The sequence below is a fragment of the Myzus persicae genome, unplaced genomic scaffold (assembly GCF_001856785.1).
Source record: "Myzus persicae strain clone G006 unplaced genomic scaffold, MPER_G0061.0, whole genome shotgun sequence".
Lineage (NCBI taxonomy): Eukaryota > Metazoa > Arthropoda > Insecta > Hemiptera > Aphididae > Myzus > Myzus persicae.
The window spans coordinates 34,891-51,993 of record NW_019103508.1 but is presented as its reverse complement, the minus strand read 5'-3'; the positions used below and the strand labels follow the sequence as shown (position 1 = coordinate 51,993).

The 17,103-nt window shown below is 28.8% G+C and overlaps 1 pseudogene; it reads left to right on the top strand.

Annotated features, from left to right (window-relative positions):
- Positions 1-2,545: 2,545 nt before the first annotated feature.
- Positions 2,546-3,256, top strand: LOC111034638 (annotated as a pseudogene).
- Positions 3,257-17,103: the final 13,847 nt, after the last annotated feature.

Genomic DNA, 17,103 nt, shown 5'->3' with positions numbered 1-17,103 from the left:
GAACACAAAGATGGCGGTAAAATCAAATTTTTTAAGACTTGAGTTTTTATTTATATTTAAATTTATTTTCAGTCGAGTCTCGATAATTCGAGTCTCGAGGGGAATAATAATATCAGTTTATGTATTTTTTATGTTATACACTTATACACCTTAAACACAACTTCAAATCAATTCAAGGGACAAGACAAAAATTCTAGGAATCGAGGCTTGACTGTATTATAAAATATTAAATTTTAGAATATCGAAAGATCGCTCAAAATTGATCTGCCACATAACATAACATAAAATATTAAACGCAGTACGCAGGAATGACAAAATCCATTTGACGTCGGGTATGTTGTTTTTGCTCATATTTTTATCGTTGTCATCATTGTGACACGTGCCTTTGAGTATTTTGCAAAAAATCTTGCCTTCTCTCACTAAACATTTACAAAAATGTGTTCCGTGTACAAAAGTGAGGTGAACTGATAGCAGGCAGCTAATCAATCAAATTATTTTTTTGTCAGAATACAGTATACTGGCATGAGCAATGTATTTGAAGAAAGTATCTAGATTTTTTATTTGCTTTCGAATACTCTTTACTAAATTTAAGAACCAGGAAATATAAAAAACAAATAATTGAAGGTTTGTTGAAAAAAAAAATATAGTCCACTTATTTCGAAAACATACTTTTTTACGGAATAAAACGAATAAGAAATTCTTCATAAGTTAGGGCAACAAAAAGATTAGTCCGTTTTTTATATAGGTATAGTTTTAAGTGTAAATGTACTTATATGGTTTTATCTTTTTAGTAAAAGAATCAGATAAATCAGGACTTGTTTGATTTTTGTTGGAAATAGTAGTCGCATTTTAACATAATATAAGTAGTAGGTGTACCTACTTTTTTAAAAACATTTTTATAAAATGTATTTATAGATCATAAATTAATGATGAATGAAATAAAGCTATAAAAGTATTTTTTGGTCATCTAAAAAGATTGACTAGTTTAGTTTAATACTATCATTTTATGTATTTAACTGAGTACCCAAATGAAACCCTGCACAATGATCTAAGAATGCCAACAGTTGACCAACTAGCTAAATTAAACTGTAACAAATTTCACTCTAAACTGCAACACCATCCCAATCTATTAGTCACTCACCTAGCATCTCGTACTCTTCCTGACAACCCACCTAGCCGACTCAAAAGAAACTGAGGCCGTGACTTAAAAAATTAATGTATAAAAAAAAAAAACTACTGGAGGGTATATCGCTGGATGATTTCCCTCATCTCGTGCTTCATGTTTTATTTTACGTATACAGTTTTATGTCAGTCGCCTATTTTACCTATTCTGTTGTGTATTACAGATTGTAAATTTTCTAAATAAAAAAAAAAAATAGAAAAGATTTTTGTCACTCGAATTATCAAATAAATTGTAAATGTACCTATAGATTAAGCAAACAGACCGATTACGATGATGCAACGCCGTACAGCGATTATATAATATATATATATAGGTATAATATAATACTAAGATAATTTTGTATTAGATATTTGGTTCCAATTTTTGTTATCTGCTGATTTTGTTGCGTTTTTTTATCGATTTCTACTGCGATTATTAACATTGTATAGTCAATTCATTTTGTACAGCCGTCTCGTGTGCCCGTACTCGTGTGTTACGTTGTATTTTCGCCTTTCGGTTTAACGTGTAGTAACCTTGTTTTAAAATACCAAAAGTCAAATCATCTTTTTCGTGTAAACTCATTAATGTTGTATCTGTGTTCGGCAAAGAAGTGTTTGAGGTAGACGACAATGTATTATTTTGCCAATTATGTGAGTGTAAAGTGAACATTGAAAAAAAATTTAACATAACTTAGCTCTTAAAAACAGATTAACATATTAAAGCAACGAAGCACCATTAAAATAAAATTGAAAAAAAAACAAAAGTTTCTTACGAGCTACTAAAAAAACTCTTTTAATGTTGATTCATGTAAAGCATTTATAGCGGCAAACATTCCTTTAAATAAATTACCTATTTAATCCAATATTTCGACAATTTCTTGAAACGTACATGAAAAATCCGATTCCAGATAAAATCACTTCAATAAAATTATATGTGGATGATACAATAATATATAACTTGACTATGGAAAACATTCGGTCTGAATTATTTTCTAAGCGAATATGGGTCAGCATCGATGAAACAACCGATGTCGAAGGTCGGTGTATAGCAAAATATGTGATTGTCGGCAGTCCTGGAAAAACAAATTTTTCTACCATCAGTCAGCTATTCAACAAGTCAATGGGTATATTGTGGCCGAACGGAGTACAACATGAACATGTTCTTTTATTTTTATCAGGCGCCGCACCATATTATATATTGTAAAGGCGGGGACGGCTCTCCAAGTTTTCTATTCTAAAATGTACACTGACGTGTGCAGCCCATGGTTTGCACAGAGTAGCAGAAAAGGTTAGATCTCATTTCAGTACAGTGGATAAGTGAATAGCAAGTGTTAACAAGTATTTAAAAAGCACCGAGTTGGTTACAATTATTTAAAAATGAACTTCCTGGGGTAAACTTGCCGCCTAAACCAGTTATTACACTTTGGGGAACCTGGATTAATGCAGCTACCTATTATTGCGAGAATATACAAGCTGTTCGTCATATTATTGAATTACTCAACCAAGACGATGCGATTAGTATTCAAAAAGCAAAAAAAATGTTTAGACAAACCTAATCTTGAAAATAGTTTGGCATACATTAAATCAATTTTTTTTATTTTATTTTTAGCCATTGATAAATTGCAAGCAAAAAGTCTGTCCTTCGCCACGTCATTAATTATTATTGAAAATATCGAAGAAACACTGAAAACACTAAGTGGTGAACATGGTAAACCTTTATATCTCAAATTAAAAAACGTTTTAGAAATAAATGGTGGTTTGTCTAAATTAAAACCTATTTCAAATATCTTAGATGGTGAAGAAAATACAAATAATGGCGAATTACTTAGATGTACTTATATGTAGCGATATTGTATATTTCAAATACGCACTAATTGTATCAGTGAAAGTCGAACGTTCATTTTCCACGTACAAGACTTTGTTGGCAGACAACCGCGGTAAATACAAATTCGAGAATCTGGCCAAGCAATTAATAACTCAATGTAACACACAAGGTAAACATTTTAAATCGCTTACTTTTTATTTAACATTTTTTTAAATTAATTAATTGGGTAATTTTTTTACAGCCCTTCGGGATTCTGACCAAAGTGATTAAACTACGTATAATAATTTAAAATTTGTAAGTGATTATTGATTGATTAGTAAATTTCCTTTTTTCCATATTTTGTTGTTTTTATTGCATATTTTTAACGCATATTTAGTGATAGTTAAGGTCATATTACAGGGCATATTTACGCAGTTTTAAGTGCTATAAAATCCCAACTCTTATATATATATATATATAACTTATGTATTATACTTGTCGAGTATAATTTGAAACTAAAAACTTATAATTTACTAATTTACATAACTTCTGCAGGTGTAAAGATTTTATGACTAGAAAATGATGTTTAATAAATATTTAATAGTGTCTTATGATTCTAAGATGCTGATCTAAGATGCTTATGATTCTAAAATTTGCCTAGTGATATCAATTTATAATAAATACATATAACAACACAGAGAAACGAATGACGGTAAAAAAATATTTGTCAAAAATACTAACAATATAAACATGTGTCACTGATAATCATCGATTACCAATATAGGTTATTATATATATTCAATGTATTGTCCTTACACATTGAAAATGTTTTCAGCACTACACTGAAAAGTGCAAACACTTTTTTAACTTGTTTTATCAGATCCGATGTTTTCAACTAATTTTTGGTCATTCGACAAGTCAGCTGTGGAAATTAGATACAAGAAATCGGGACATCCGATGCTATTTTTTGTGTTTGTAAAATATGAATATCTACCGCAGGATCAAAGTCCTTCATACACCGATTACTCTCAATTTTTGATAAAATTAAAAATGAAATATTTGCTACAATTGTGAAGATGTTTCAAGTATTATGCTAAACATAATATACTGTTACATGACGGTTAGTCTAAGGATTTGAGTTATTGTTTTAAATCTGTGTTTAACACACTGTTTATTTTCGATTGATTAAGGTTGTAAAGGACGAACGACGAATTAAAACGAATATCAAACTAATATCATGGAGACACTGTGGGTTGATGCATTCGTTAGGATACATATAACAAAACAATACAACTGCATAATTAGGAATTGAAAAATAACTTTGATATTGAAAACAAATAGAAACAAAAGTTAGACTGCAATTAGTTTTAGTCTTCCGTTTATTTTTCAGGTACGGTACGCACATTTTGTTGTAAGCAAAACGCTTCGATCGCAAAGAACGGCTGACATTTGGGTCCAACCGAATTGCATTTTTACTGACAAAATATTATTAATTGTTGATATTCCACACTCCTGCTGTAACTTAGCCGTGAGCTTAACAATAATAGTAATCGAATTTATACCGAACAATTAATGAGAATTTAAAAAACCGTGTTTGCTAATAATTTTAACAACTTCTATCTAACGATATTATAGCGTCATTTTCAATTATATAAATAATATTTCTATGGTCAAAATCATGCAAAAGGTAAGTGTTTTATTTTCATCCATGACAGGTCGATTCATAGCAATAGTTTGTCGTACCTAACATAGTTGTTCATAATAATATGCAAAAAAGAAAAAAATAGGAAAAACCACAGTCGCTTAATCGACGAAAGTATTTATTATTATAATTAAATACGTCAAAATTCTTAAATATTCTGAAGAAAAAACCAGAAAAAAAAACCAAGAACCGAGACACAATCATCAAACTTTCACTCCCTCACCATCCCCCGACGAACAACCCCTTCCCACGGATTCGCCTTTGTATAATGGTGTCACGTTGTACCAGAGGGGAGAGTAATAAAATGGCGGTTGGTTAATTTACGACGTCCGACGTGATATTGTTATAATATTATGTTATGTTGCAACGAGCCAAATGTTCGGCCGAATTTAATACTCCAATATATAAGACATATTATACAGAGTGATTCTCTTGACTATAAACATAACAATACATTAGTGTCTCGAAAATCATAGACTTCTTAAACATTTTATGTTGTTGTTGTTGTTAACATCATATTCGAATATTTATATTATATTATTATTATGTACCCACACGAAACGACATTTTTGAAAAAAAAACCATAATATTTCTCATGAGCCGGGACGCCGGATTAATCAGTCACGGTTACAAGTGTTTAAAGCTTAGATATACAATAGCAGAATATAATATAGTTGAGAAACACTTTATGTTTAGGTACATAACTACAATATGTACCATTCCACTAAACCGATCTAAGCTTTAAACACTCGTAACTATAATTAATATAACTACTCGTTTTAAATTCATTTTTTATACGTAATTTGTAATCGAATCGTTCACAAAATATTTTCGTCGTCGCAATATGAAACGAAAAAGGTAATCTTACGTTCAAAAATTAAGAAAAATAAAAACATTAAGAGATTAGACAAAAATATAAAAACTTGCATAGTAAATATTTTTTTCTCTTAAACGTAATTGATTATAGATAATAATTATAAAAATTATTATTGATTACACGCAGGAAATATCGATAATGTATGACTTGTCAACCAAGGTTTATGAATTACTATTTTGATGGTCCAAAACCTTATAAATTAGCCATTAGGTATACATTATGATGTAAATGGTATTATATTATCGGCTAATCTATCAACAATTGGTAATTATTATCTATTAAGTCCCCATTGGCTATTATTTGTATTAGTATTCAATACAATAAATAACTTTAAAAAATATTATCTTGCTGTTAGTCTATGATTTTAAGCTTAAATATATAATATACTTATATATAGAATATTTCGCTAAACTTTCATGAAATATTTCAAAGAAATACATTTTGTGAAAATTTAAAACCCTATATGATAATATTATTGATAGAAATAAATAATAATATTAAAATATTAAATATTCGATGTATATCGTCTGGATAATAACAGAAGAAAAATAGACATGAATCCATAAAACGTCTTTATATACCTAGTACAGTAATATTTTTATTAATACTGCAAAAGCGATTTTTTGAAGTCCCGTAGGCAATTCTGGGCATTCGAGCCGGTTAAACGTTAGGTTAACACCTTATATTCCGGCTGTTGAATTTCGTCGATTAATGAAGTGCCACTGTATCAGTAAGTTGTTCGGATTGTTAAGTTTAATTTATTTATTACCTGTAATAAATTACTGTACACACATTTTACAAAAAATTATAAAAATAGATACTACAATATAAAGGTAACCAAATAGTTATATTATTCATTTTAAATTCTAGGTATATGGAATTTTAGCTTATTGCGCTGTATTAAACTACGTTTAGTACCCGGGAATTTAGTACGCTTGCAGAGTGAGCTTTCCTAACTTGTTTATATTTCCTCGAATACTATTATTACTTTTTAATATAAATATGACGTCATAGCTAATAATAGACAATTTTTTTTCAGATCTACTCGTCTGCAGTATACATTTTGAGATTAACCAACGCGGGGTAGTCGAATTTAGATAATGATTGGTGTTCATATATTTTTTTTGCGATATGCTGTCATGAATTTTTTGCGATAACGTAGTTTCGCATAGTAGGTATATCGTATATGTACCTTTGTACTATTTATATAATATAAACGATATTATTCAATTTAAATTTTGACAGTAGGTACCTACCTATCTATATTGACGAATTGAAGTGGTATGTAGTCGTAATTTGTAACGCACTTGAATATGAGATGTGATTCAATTCTGAAATATAATATAATAATAATATTGTATGATAATATTATATTTTTTAACACTGTGATAGTTATTCGTACAAATGTATAATTTAACCATACGACATTTCACGAATCGTTTTCTATTTATAAAATGTAGACTCAGTGTATTTTATTATTTAATACAATACCGTTTTGATCTGCATTTAAAGATAATTTTAAGTTATTAAAAAACGACATTAATGAATAAATTATATATTTTTTAAAATTTTTACACTGTTGAACAACAGCATACATTTTTAATTATTTTATAGAATATTTCTGTGAGTACCTATGCATATAGAAATATGAATACTCAAATATAGGTATGCAAATCGAATTTCTAACGAATTATAAATTGGTAGTACTCAAGTATTTTTAGTCCTAATGAGCAGCGCAGTAGTAGACAAACATAATAATATTAACCACTACTCGTCTAAACACATAATACTTATCTAAGGTTTGTTGTTAAGATATCTGATTTAAATACTTTAAAATTGGCAGGAAAAGATTCAGCTTCTGAATATGAAATTAAAATTGGACATTATTGTGAAGAAAAATACGGTAAAAATATCACAAAATATAACAATTAAATTTTTTTCAAAAATATTGTTTTTTAATGACATAAGTTTGTCTAAAGTAAAAATGTTTCCAACAACGTCAATATCGTCTCCAATACGTTGACCCCCAAAAGATTTTTCACCATTGTTTTCAACATTTTTCTAAACATTGATCACGGGATCTCATATAAAGTGAGTAAAATAATTTATTGAAAAATTATACTAATTCAATGTAGGTATGTCAACAATAGTTATGAAACTTATATATGAATAGTAAATCAATAAATACAAGTTTTACGATTCAACCCAAAAAAAATATTTTATATTAATTTTCTCTAAATTAATATTGAAATTTAAAAAATAATAATAATAAAAAAAAATATTTTGAATTTTTCCAAACGCATAAAAAGAATTAAATTAAAATGTTAAACTTACTATGTACTTGCAGAGGAAGCGTCTATAAGTTGTATAATATAATATATAAAAAAATGTTTTAATATTGATTAAAACAAAAGTTTTTTAATTTGTATATTATGGTCAATCTGTCGCAAAATGTATATTATATTTTAAGTACGAGCTATAACAACTGAAAACCTTATAGTTAATGTGGACAGATCGTTATATTATCTTCAAATAATATCATGGATTTAAAAAATAATTTATTGTTTACTTCGATTAGAGAGGTATTTATTATACTCGTATAGTCTGCAGTATACATTTTCTCCGATTATTAAATAATTATTTAAATAAAATTATTCACTTATAAACTGTTTGGTTTTTTTTTAAATTTTTTAAATTATAAAAATCGTAAAACTTGTATTTATTTATTTGTAATCCGATATGATTATAATATACGGCTTAACCTGGTATCATAATATTTACCTATAGGTTGATGAATTATCGTGAACCTCGATAAGTTTTTTTTAGCCTGTTTAAATTCAAAGTTAAAAATAAAAACATGTTCACCCTATTTTTATGCATTTTAGTTCTATAGAATGTTTTTTTAAAAACTTAGATTTTTTTTACGTTTATTTTAGGATTTGAGGTGTACATATTTTCTTAAAAATATTCTTATTTGTCCATACTATAAGAGTAATGATTTATGGTCTGTTGAATATTTTAGTTAAATATTTTAAGTACATTATGTATGTTATGCACCTTTGGACTATGGTGGTTATAAATCAAACATAAAATCTGAATAAACAAAATAAAATACTTAAACCAGTAATGCAATACATAGTCTAGTTTGTTATATTGCAAATTGTGTTTTGTCTATAATCACATATATATAAGTTATCCAGATTATCCTGATTATACAGTAACATACAAAAATAAAAATATTATAATGAATCATAAACTAAACTTATTCGGTTTAATTGTAAATAAACATAAATATAGATACATTTAAATTAAAAATATAATGGAAGTAATCATTAGAAGAACATATAGTTTGTATCACCAATGAACTGAGAACTGAATTAGTCACTAAAGTACAAGTTTTTAGTACATTATGTTCTAGCGTATAAATATTTCATACACTATATTATATTCATTGCGTCATAATTTTCGAAAATCGCAATTTTTATAAAATAATGCGTAATCTGAGTATACAGTTAATTTGGTGAAGTTGTTATAACACAACTTTCGAAGTTTTATTTTATTTTTTTAGATCTAGGAGATGGGTCCTCGACGTAATATAGTTTATAGTCACCCCACGCTCATACTAAGTATTATAGTATTATAATTTATTTCTAACTTAAACTTAACTCAGCTTGAAAAATAATATTATAATACTCTATCTAATTTTAAAATCATAATATATAATACTATAATATATGATTGCATTAATATTTACTGGACTGGCTCATCCTTCTAATCATCCAGCATTATTTTCTCTCAGGCTGACACTCGACCTGCACTCTGTTTACTTTGACTGCCTCGTCCCCCCCATCCCCCCTAACACACCCAAGAAATTGATCACTTCAATTAGACAATTTAGATAATAAGACAATGAGATGCTAAAGGAACTATCAAGTATTATATGATAATCGTGTGCCGACGAATTAGTAAATAGCATTACACTATTTACACTATAGACCGGAAGCCATGAGTTGTGACCTATGACCGAGCGAATGCATTGCAATTTTTTTATTATTTTAATTATGGAAACGAGTGTAAAAAAACATTAAAACGCGTCGACACCGCATAACATTTTATATATTTTGAACCATTTTATCAACCGAAATCGTGTTCAAACATAATTAGCGGGTGTATAATAATATCATCGTTCATGTATATAACTACACATAGTATTTTTTACTATATAAAAAATTATAAAAACGTCAAATTACATGTAGATAGTAAATTCGTATTTTAAATGGGTACTTCTATCTAATCGAATAAATTTAGTTTAATATTTTCGGTATGTATTACAAAGATAATATACTTTGCTTAATTATTACTCGAAAACATAATATTTATAGCCTACGCTCGGTACAAAATAAGATGTGATACAATTTTTTCATTTTCTTTTGATTATTTTTTAAAAAAATATTTTTATGGCATCGAATTAAAACTATCTGGGAAATAACATGATACTTTATTGTTACTGATTACAATAAATTGTTTATAATATTTAAAGTTTATGTCTAATAAAATAACCCTAACTTACAAGTTCTAGTAAACAATGTTTATGTTTAAATTAGCTTATATGTTTTAAAAAAGTGACATTTCAAATTCTAGTTACATTTTAAGATTTAAAATAATCATTTAGTTACAATTCCAATATTGACGGTCTATATGGTAAGACGCTAATAGCTCTGATAGGATTATTATTAAAAAAGATATCAAATAATTTAAAGTATAAAAATATAATATAAAATTGTAGTAAATAAGCGAGTTAGGTATGCTACAAGAGAATTACAACAATGACAATTCAAAAAAAAAGTATTAGCCAAACACCCCGTTGTCCGTTGATTCCCCTACTCCTAATATATAGATTTCACTACTTAGTCGATACTCCGTTATTTTATCTATGCCTATTTGTATGATTTGATGCTAAAACGGTGTTATAAATTATATTTATAACCGAAATCGGTATACCGAAAACCTATAAGAACACTGAGTCTCCGAGTATGGTTATTATTATTCGAGGGCCGTGAATTAAAAAAAAAAAAATAATAGTCGAGAAAAACGCCTCGTCCTCAGCCAATATTATATTCATAACACGACTCGACGCCGACCTCTTTATATCTAACGCCGCCAAGTTGTGCGTTTTCCACATTTTCTCTCCCCCACCCCTCCACCGTATCTTCGGGTCTAGATTCTTCTGTACGCTCATCATTCTCCCTCGTTTTCCACTTTCCGCAGCTCATCAGTAGTCACGCGCGGGCGATCCGACAAAATAAATGCGAAATTTTTTAGCTGAAGACCAACCCGGTAAATGTTATAATATTTATACTTCATACAGAGTGTCTTCCTAACTCTCTGTATCGTAATCGATATTTTCGAAATACGATATTTGTTTAGTAAATATCGTATTTCGCGAATGGAAAACTCTCCGGATCCGGTATTTAATTAATTTTTTCAAAAACCAATATTATTTTATAAGTTAATGTTAATTATAATTATTTTAGTATCTACCTATAGCAACTTTTCCTATGATATATAATATTAACTTATTTAAACATGTAAATCTTGTACAGTATAATGCATAACAATAATAAAAGATTCTGAGGATTATTATTCAGGTCAAATTTGTTCACTAAAAGCCGGTGAATTTGATGTAAAATATTAAAGATATCATGCTAGTTTAAAATGGATATTATACTATCTAGACAATTCAGAGACTCCTATTCACACTGTAAGGAAATACATCTTCGCAGAATTTTCCCGGAACAGAATTTTTTTTGAATAAAAGAGAAACTGGAACCAAACTTTTTATTCTTCATAGAATCAAACCATAAAAAATCATAAAAGGTTTGATTTAGCTCTGTTATTTTGAATAGTAAATACCTGAGCCGCTCATTCTCGAATTTGAACAATTCAAAAACCAAATAAACAATTTTACATTACACCGTCCAAGTGTCCTGCATCCTGTAAGACCATACAATATGTCGTATATGCCATGAGTATGAATCAGCGGTGGCAATAAAAACGCTTTGTATATAATTATTATTTTAGACGATATATTTTACGAGCGGAGAATCTAACAAAACCACCTATAACCAATACGTGCTGCTTTAACATTTTTCATTGTCCCCGATCTGACTCTTATATTCCGTATTCCACATGACAAAAGTCCAACCTATAAATGTTTCCACACCATTCCGGAGGTATCAAACAATTTTTTTTTCATTTATCATGTGACACGAGAAGATCGCTAGTTATAATAATTCACCTAAAATAATTTGATACGACGGCGTCTCGGTTATGCAATTTCGGTACACACTAGTACGTTGTTCTCATTAGACGACGATGACTACGTGCGTTCGACGTCTTATTATAATAATTATTGTTTTGCGTACGTGCCTAAATAACGTCAAGATCGTAATAATATTAATAGTAATCAAAAAGATAATTAATAATTATTATTGTCATCGTCGTCATCACAAGCGTGGTGACAAGGGATTAGTATTATATAATATTATATCGTACACCATTTCAAAGAAACGAATAATCTAAGACGCGTTGAAATGCAAATTTATTGATATTTAGAACGCTTTTTCATCCTTATCCCTATCGTTCACCTCAATCACTCTCCGTCGTACCTTTCGATTCAGGCGTTCAAAACCTGAAAACTATTTCATAGTAACAAGCCACAATACAGGGTGATTTAAAAATCATCCTTAGTGTTCACCCCTTTTTTTACTTAACAATGCATATTTTATTAAAATTCTAAATTTCGAATATTTTGAGTATACTAAAATACCATATTTTTCGATTACTTTGATTTTTTATACTCTATAGAGAGTGTCCTGTGGCTATACAACATTGTGTTGTTTAAATTAATTTTAAAGACTATTGTCCTTACTATAAACATTTCTTTAACTACGAAAAATTACTTTCTAATTAATAACATATAGACGTAGAAAGGTAAATATATTTTTTTAAAACAAATATCCACTTAACTCTTACTGTAGAAAAACTTTGAATGGCAGACCTTTATATTGCCATAGTACATGCTTGATACAATACGAAAAGTATATGTGTTTTATAATATATATTTTATAAAAATTAGAATTTGAATAAATGGATTGGTAAAGAAAAAAAGGGGTGAGCATTTTTCGTAAATCATCCTGTACAACGAATTGATCGAAATTAATTTCGATTATGTACTCGAAAAAGCGTTGCAGAAATTTATTATTCTCCGGCATTTACGTGCACTTATAACTTTATTGGCGATTTTGGAATCTGTACATGACAACTACCATATACTTTATTGACACCGGCAGTACTTTTATATTATGTAACCCGGAAATTATTATTCGTTTGGATGAAAAGTTTTTTAAAAATTTTAGTAGGTGAGGTAAGTTTAAGGGCTTTGGTATTAGTACATAATATATTGATTTTTTTTTCATTTTACTGAAGGACCTAAGTCCAATTAAAATTTTATATCATAATGTGAAATTGTAAACCATCTTAAGTAGTTATTTACTATCAATACAAATAAACATTGAACATTATAATAATTGCGGTCTGTGGATCTACGAGTTCTTTTGTGCATTCGACTGTTAAATTTTATAAATATTTAATGTGTGGAGATTCTAGATTCTGAACCTTTTATATGCTTGAATTATGGTTTTGTGTACACGTCGGTAGTTTCTTGGATCAGGTGCCTTTTGTTATTCAATAATTTTTCTAAAATATAATTTATAATTTATAGTAATGTGATTGTTCGATTGATCTATTGTTCAAAAATTTCAAATTGGTCCCATAATCCATGCATGCACAAAAATATGATCATGCACGTCGTAATCGATTTAAAATTTATTGATTACGTAGAAACTATAATATGTCTTTCGATGTTTTAGACTATGTCTGAGTTCAAACAATGCAGTTACAATTTCTTGGAAAAGGTTTTTTGCGTACATTTAAAATTGGGAATAAAATGAAATGACGCTCAAGCCCGGAGTTATAGAAAAAGTGCTTCATAAGAAATATTAAAAAAAATTGTAAGATAAATTCAATTTTGAACCGATTTAATTCCTGATGCGGAGTATTATACTGGAGGTATACAACTTAAAAAAAATAATAAAAAAACCATAATCCTAAAATGTAAGAAAAAAAAATTGAACTTTATTTTTACCGAAGCACTTACCCTTACTAACCTTACTTAAAATGACCGTATTATTAAACACTTTGATTTTTTTATGGCATAAAAGCCATCGGTTTAAACATTTATGTTCTAACGCAAGAACCTCCTCCATATACCCATTATTTTTTTTCTACATATGATGTTTTTTCTCGAAAATGTTTATGTTTATTAGATATTGAGTTTACAACGTATAGTATTTAAGTTGTATAATATTAACTACCAATAGTATGCACAATATAGTGAATGTGAGTTTATAATAATACTACATTTATATGATTAACCTATAGAACCTTAGATTATAAATAAAGTAGAAAACTATACAACATACAAATATCAAATATATTTTAATACGTAAATATTAATTTTATCTTTTACTGTCGACTTTTATTTCTTCCAAACCATGTTGTATACTCCACCATATATTATATATAGGATATACAAACATGAATTATTATTAATATCGAATATTCTAAGGACTGTTGTCCTTTTGGGTGTAGAACAACATCGAGACTATACTAATACGAATTTCGTGCAAATATATCAGTTTTCGACAGTTTTGCTCAACGTTTATGCCGGCATTCACCACTAGACTGCGGTCACTTAAAAAATTCGAAGATTCCGAAAATAATAATGGATTTTTGAGTGTACTTTACATTTCATAAATTAAAACCCGTACAAAAGCACGATGTTAACATAAAAAACGTGGTCAGAAATTCGTCTTATTACAAACTCAACCGAAAATTGGAGTTTTATTATGATATCGTCTACACGTTTAATTCCTCACTCGAAAATTCCATTGCACAGATGTTAAGACCAACGATTTCGACAAATTAAAACCAACATTCGAGATCAGGGCACTTGATTCCGAGTTGTCTTAAAATAAAAATATATACGATAATAATACACCTATTAGATGATTTAATTTTGTCGATTTAATATAGCGGTCGGTGATTTTTCATCGCCCAGTGGCTGGGACCTTTTCGTTAAGTCATCAGACACCACGAGTCAGTAATTAGAAGAGAACCCGTCTAGCCGATTAAATCACACAGTTAGTTTTAATCGCCCCATTAATTACCGTCGATTATATAATTTTATACTAACGCAATGTTTACAATATAATATTATGTAATACCTTGGTGTGTCCACGGAAACAGAATATCCTTTATGACTCAGTTATTCATATTTTTGATTTATGTATGCGGAACATGAAACTAGACCAGTTGGAATATAAAATAAATGTATGTCTTAAGATATCTTAACTTGTGTATTTTGCACGAGAGCAACACATCCGCTCTTTTTTTTTAAACAGGAACCATTATTTGTAATATTATTCTTGGATTGGTCAATTTTATTCAATTAATTTTGATTACTAACCAAAAAGCTATGTTAAAATGGACATCATTGGTCATAGGTATTTTACTATAATAATTTAGTTGCATGACCTACATACAGAATTTAAAAATATCTACAATAGGTAGATAGTAGGTACATAGTTATAAAGTGTAATCTTTACAATCTTCGTATGGTCATACGATAGTTTGTGGTGATACTTTTATCACTAAACGGTCATTGTGTGGTATAATACACTGTGTAGAGTATTGAGTATGACGGAAAAAAAATGTCTATCATATTATTATTATTATTACTATACGTCCAACAAAACTATACCCATTACTGAAAAAAAAAAATTTGTTTATCATTCAGTTTTTGTATGGTTTTTACATATTTTAAATTACCACAACACAATTTTTGAGCATCTTATCATTTTTTACAATAGATTCGAAGCATGATATTTTTTAGAATATTTGATACGCATTGGCTAAAAATACCGATTTCGCAGGTGTCAGTAATAATAAGGTGATTCCTTATAATATGATGTACTATCGAATAAAGTATATTTAGTATTATTAGTAAGTACTTACTAAGCATCTAAGTACGTGAAATATTTATATATATTTTTTTTAGTGTAAACGAGGTGTACAGATTTAAGTAAAAAATTGAATCATATTGTATAAATTATATTTTACACTTTTATGCCCTCACAAGGAAGACTTAGTGTTGCGAAGTATTAGCCAAAATAAAATAAATATAAAAATAGATTTTTTTCAAACTGAATTTATTTAATTTATCGTTGTGTATGTTTAGAAGAGTCACATTAAAAAAAAACCCTAATAATCTAAAACTTATATAAATAATAAGAACTTAAATAACAATAACGATGCAAATAGTAAAAATGTACATTAAAAAAAAAAAACTGTTGGTCTATAAAAACTTAGAATCAGGTAAATAAAATATGATTTCAAAAATATATTAATTTACTGAGAAAATTATTGTTAAGTGTTAAAATAATTACCACATAATATAATGTTACTTATTATTTACAGTCAAATATTCCAACAAAGACTTATCGTTTTTATCGAATGGCTGAGGCTGATGACGATTTTCACTCTCTCGGGAAAGTAATTTAGCCAAGCGAATCACGAAATGGGGTAATACGATATGAAAAATATAATAACGATATTTTTTTTCTAATTATACGACCGTAACGTGATCTGGCCAACGAAGTCCCTGACGTAATGATTTTTTCATTAAAAATGTACAATTTAATATATTGTAATGAAAAATAATAGATAAATCGATAACGTTTTTCTTCCCCCATTAAAATGAGTGCGTCTCCTGTGACTTCTATTAACGTACCGTTCTTGGGGGTCACTTTCAATCTCCACAAGATCATTTTTCGAAAAAACCATCTGCCACATAATTTACAGTGAAAAGGAAAGGATGGTTATCAACCCAAAAGTCTGTACCACCATAAGATACTTCTCCAACACTAAAAATTCATAAAGTTAAAAATGTGGTATTTTGTATTTTATATTTTATTTATATTAGGTACCTACTTAAAATTCAAAAATGTCATTATGGTGTATGATGGTTATTCCATTCTTAACCATACACGGTATATATTGAAACGCTGAACGACACTCTTTCAACGTTGAGAACTTTGATGAGGATTTGAAAATCATGTGTGTAAAATCGCAACGTCCTTGACCTAACGATCGTACACCTCAAAAACCATTCTCGCAGGGATATTCGGTCCAGACGCTCGGATATTTTGGGACAAGTTATTCCGTGGCCGTTTTTAACGACGACGACAACGTATTATTATTATATGGTATTAGGTACCTAGCGCGTATAGTGTCCATTCAATTCCATTAACTCGAAAACCGCTTTCATTAGTTAACGAGAACGGCGCCGCGACAACGTTCACGTCCAATTGGCCAAACTCTCAATCCGACCTAATTAAGTTTAGAACAGTAGCCGCCTGTGCTTGTGTCTTCACTCAC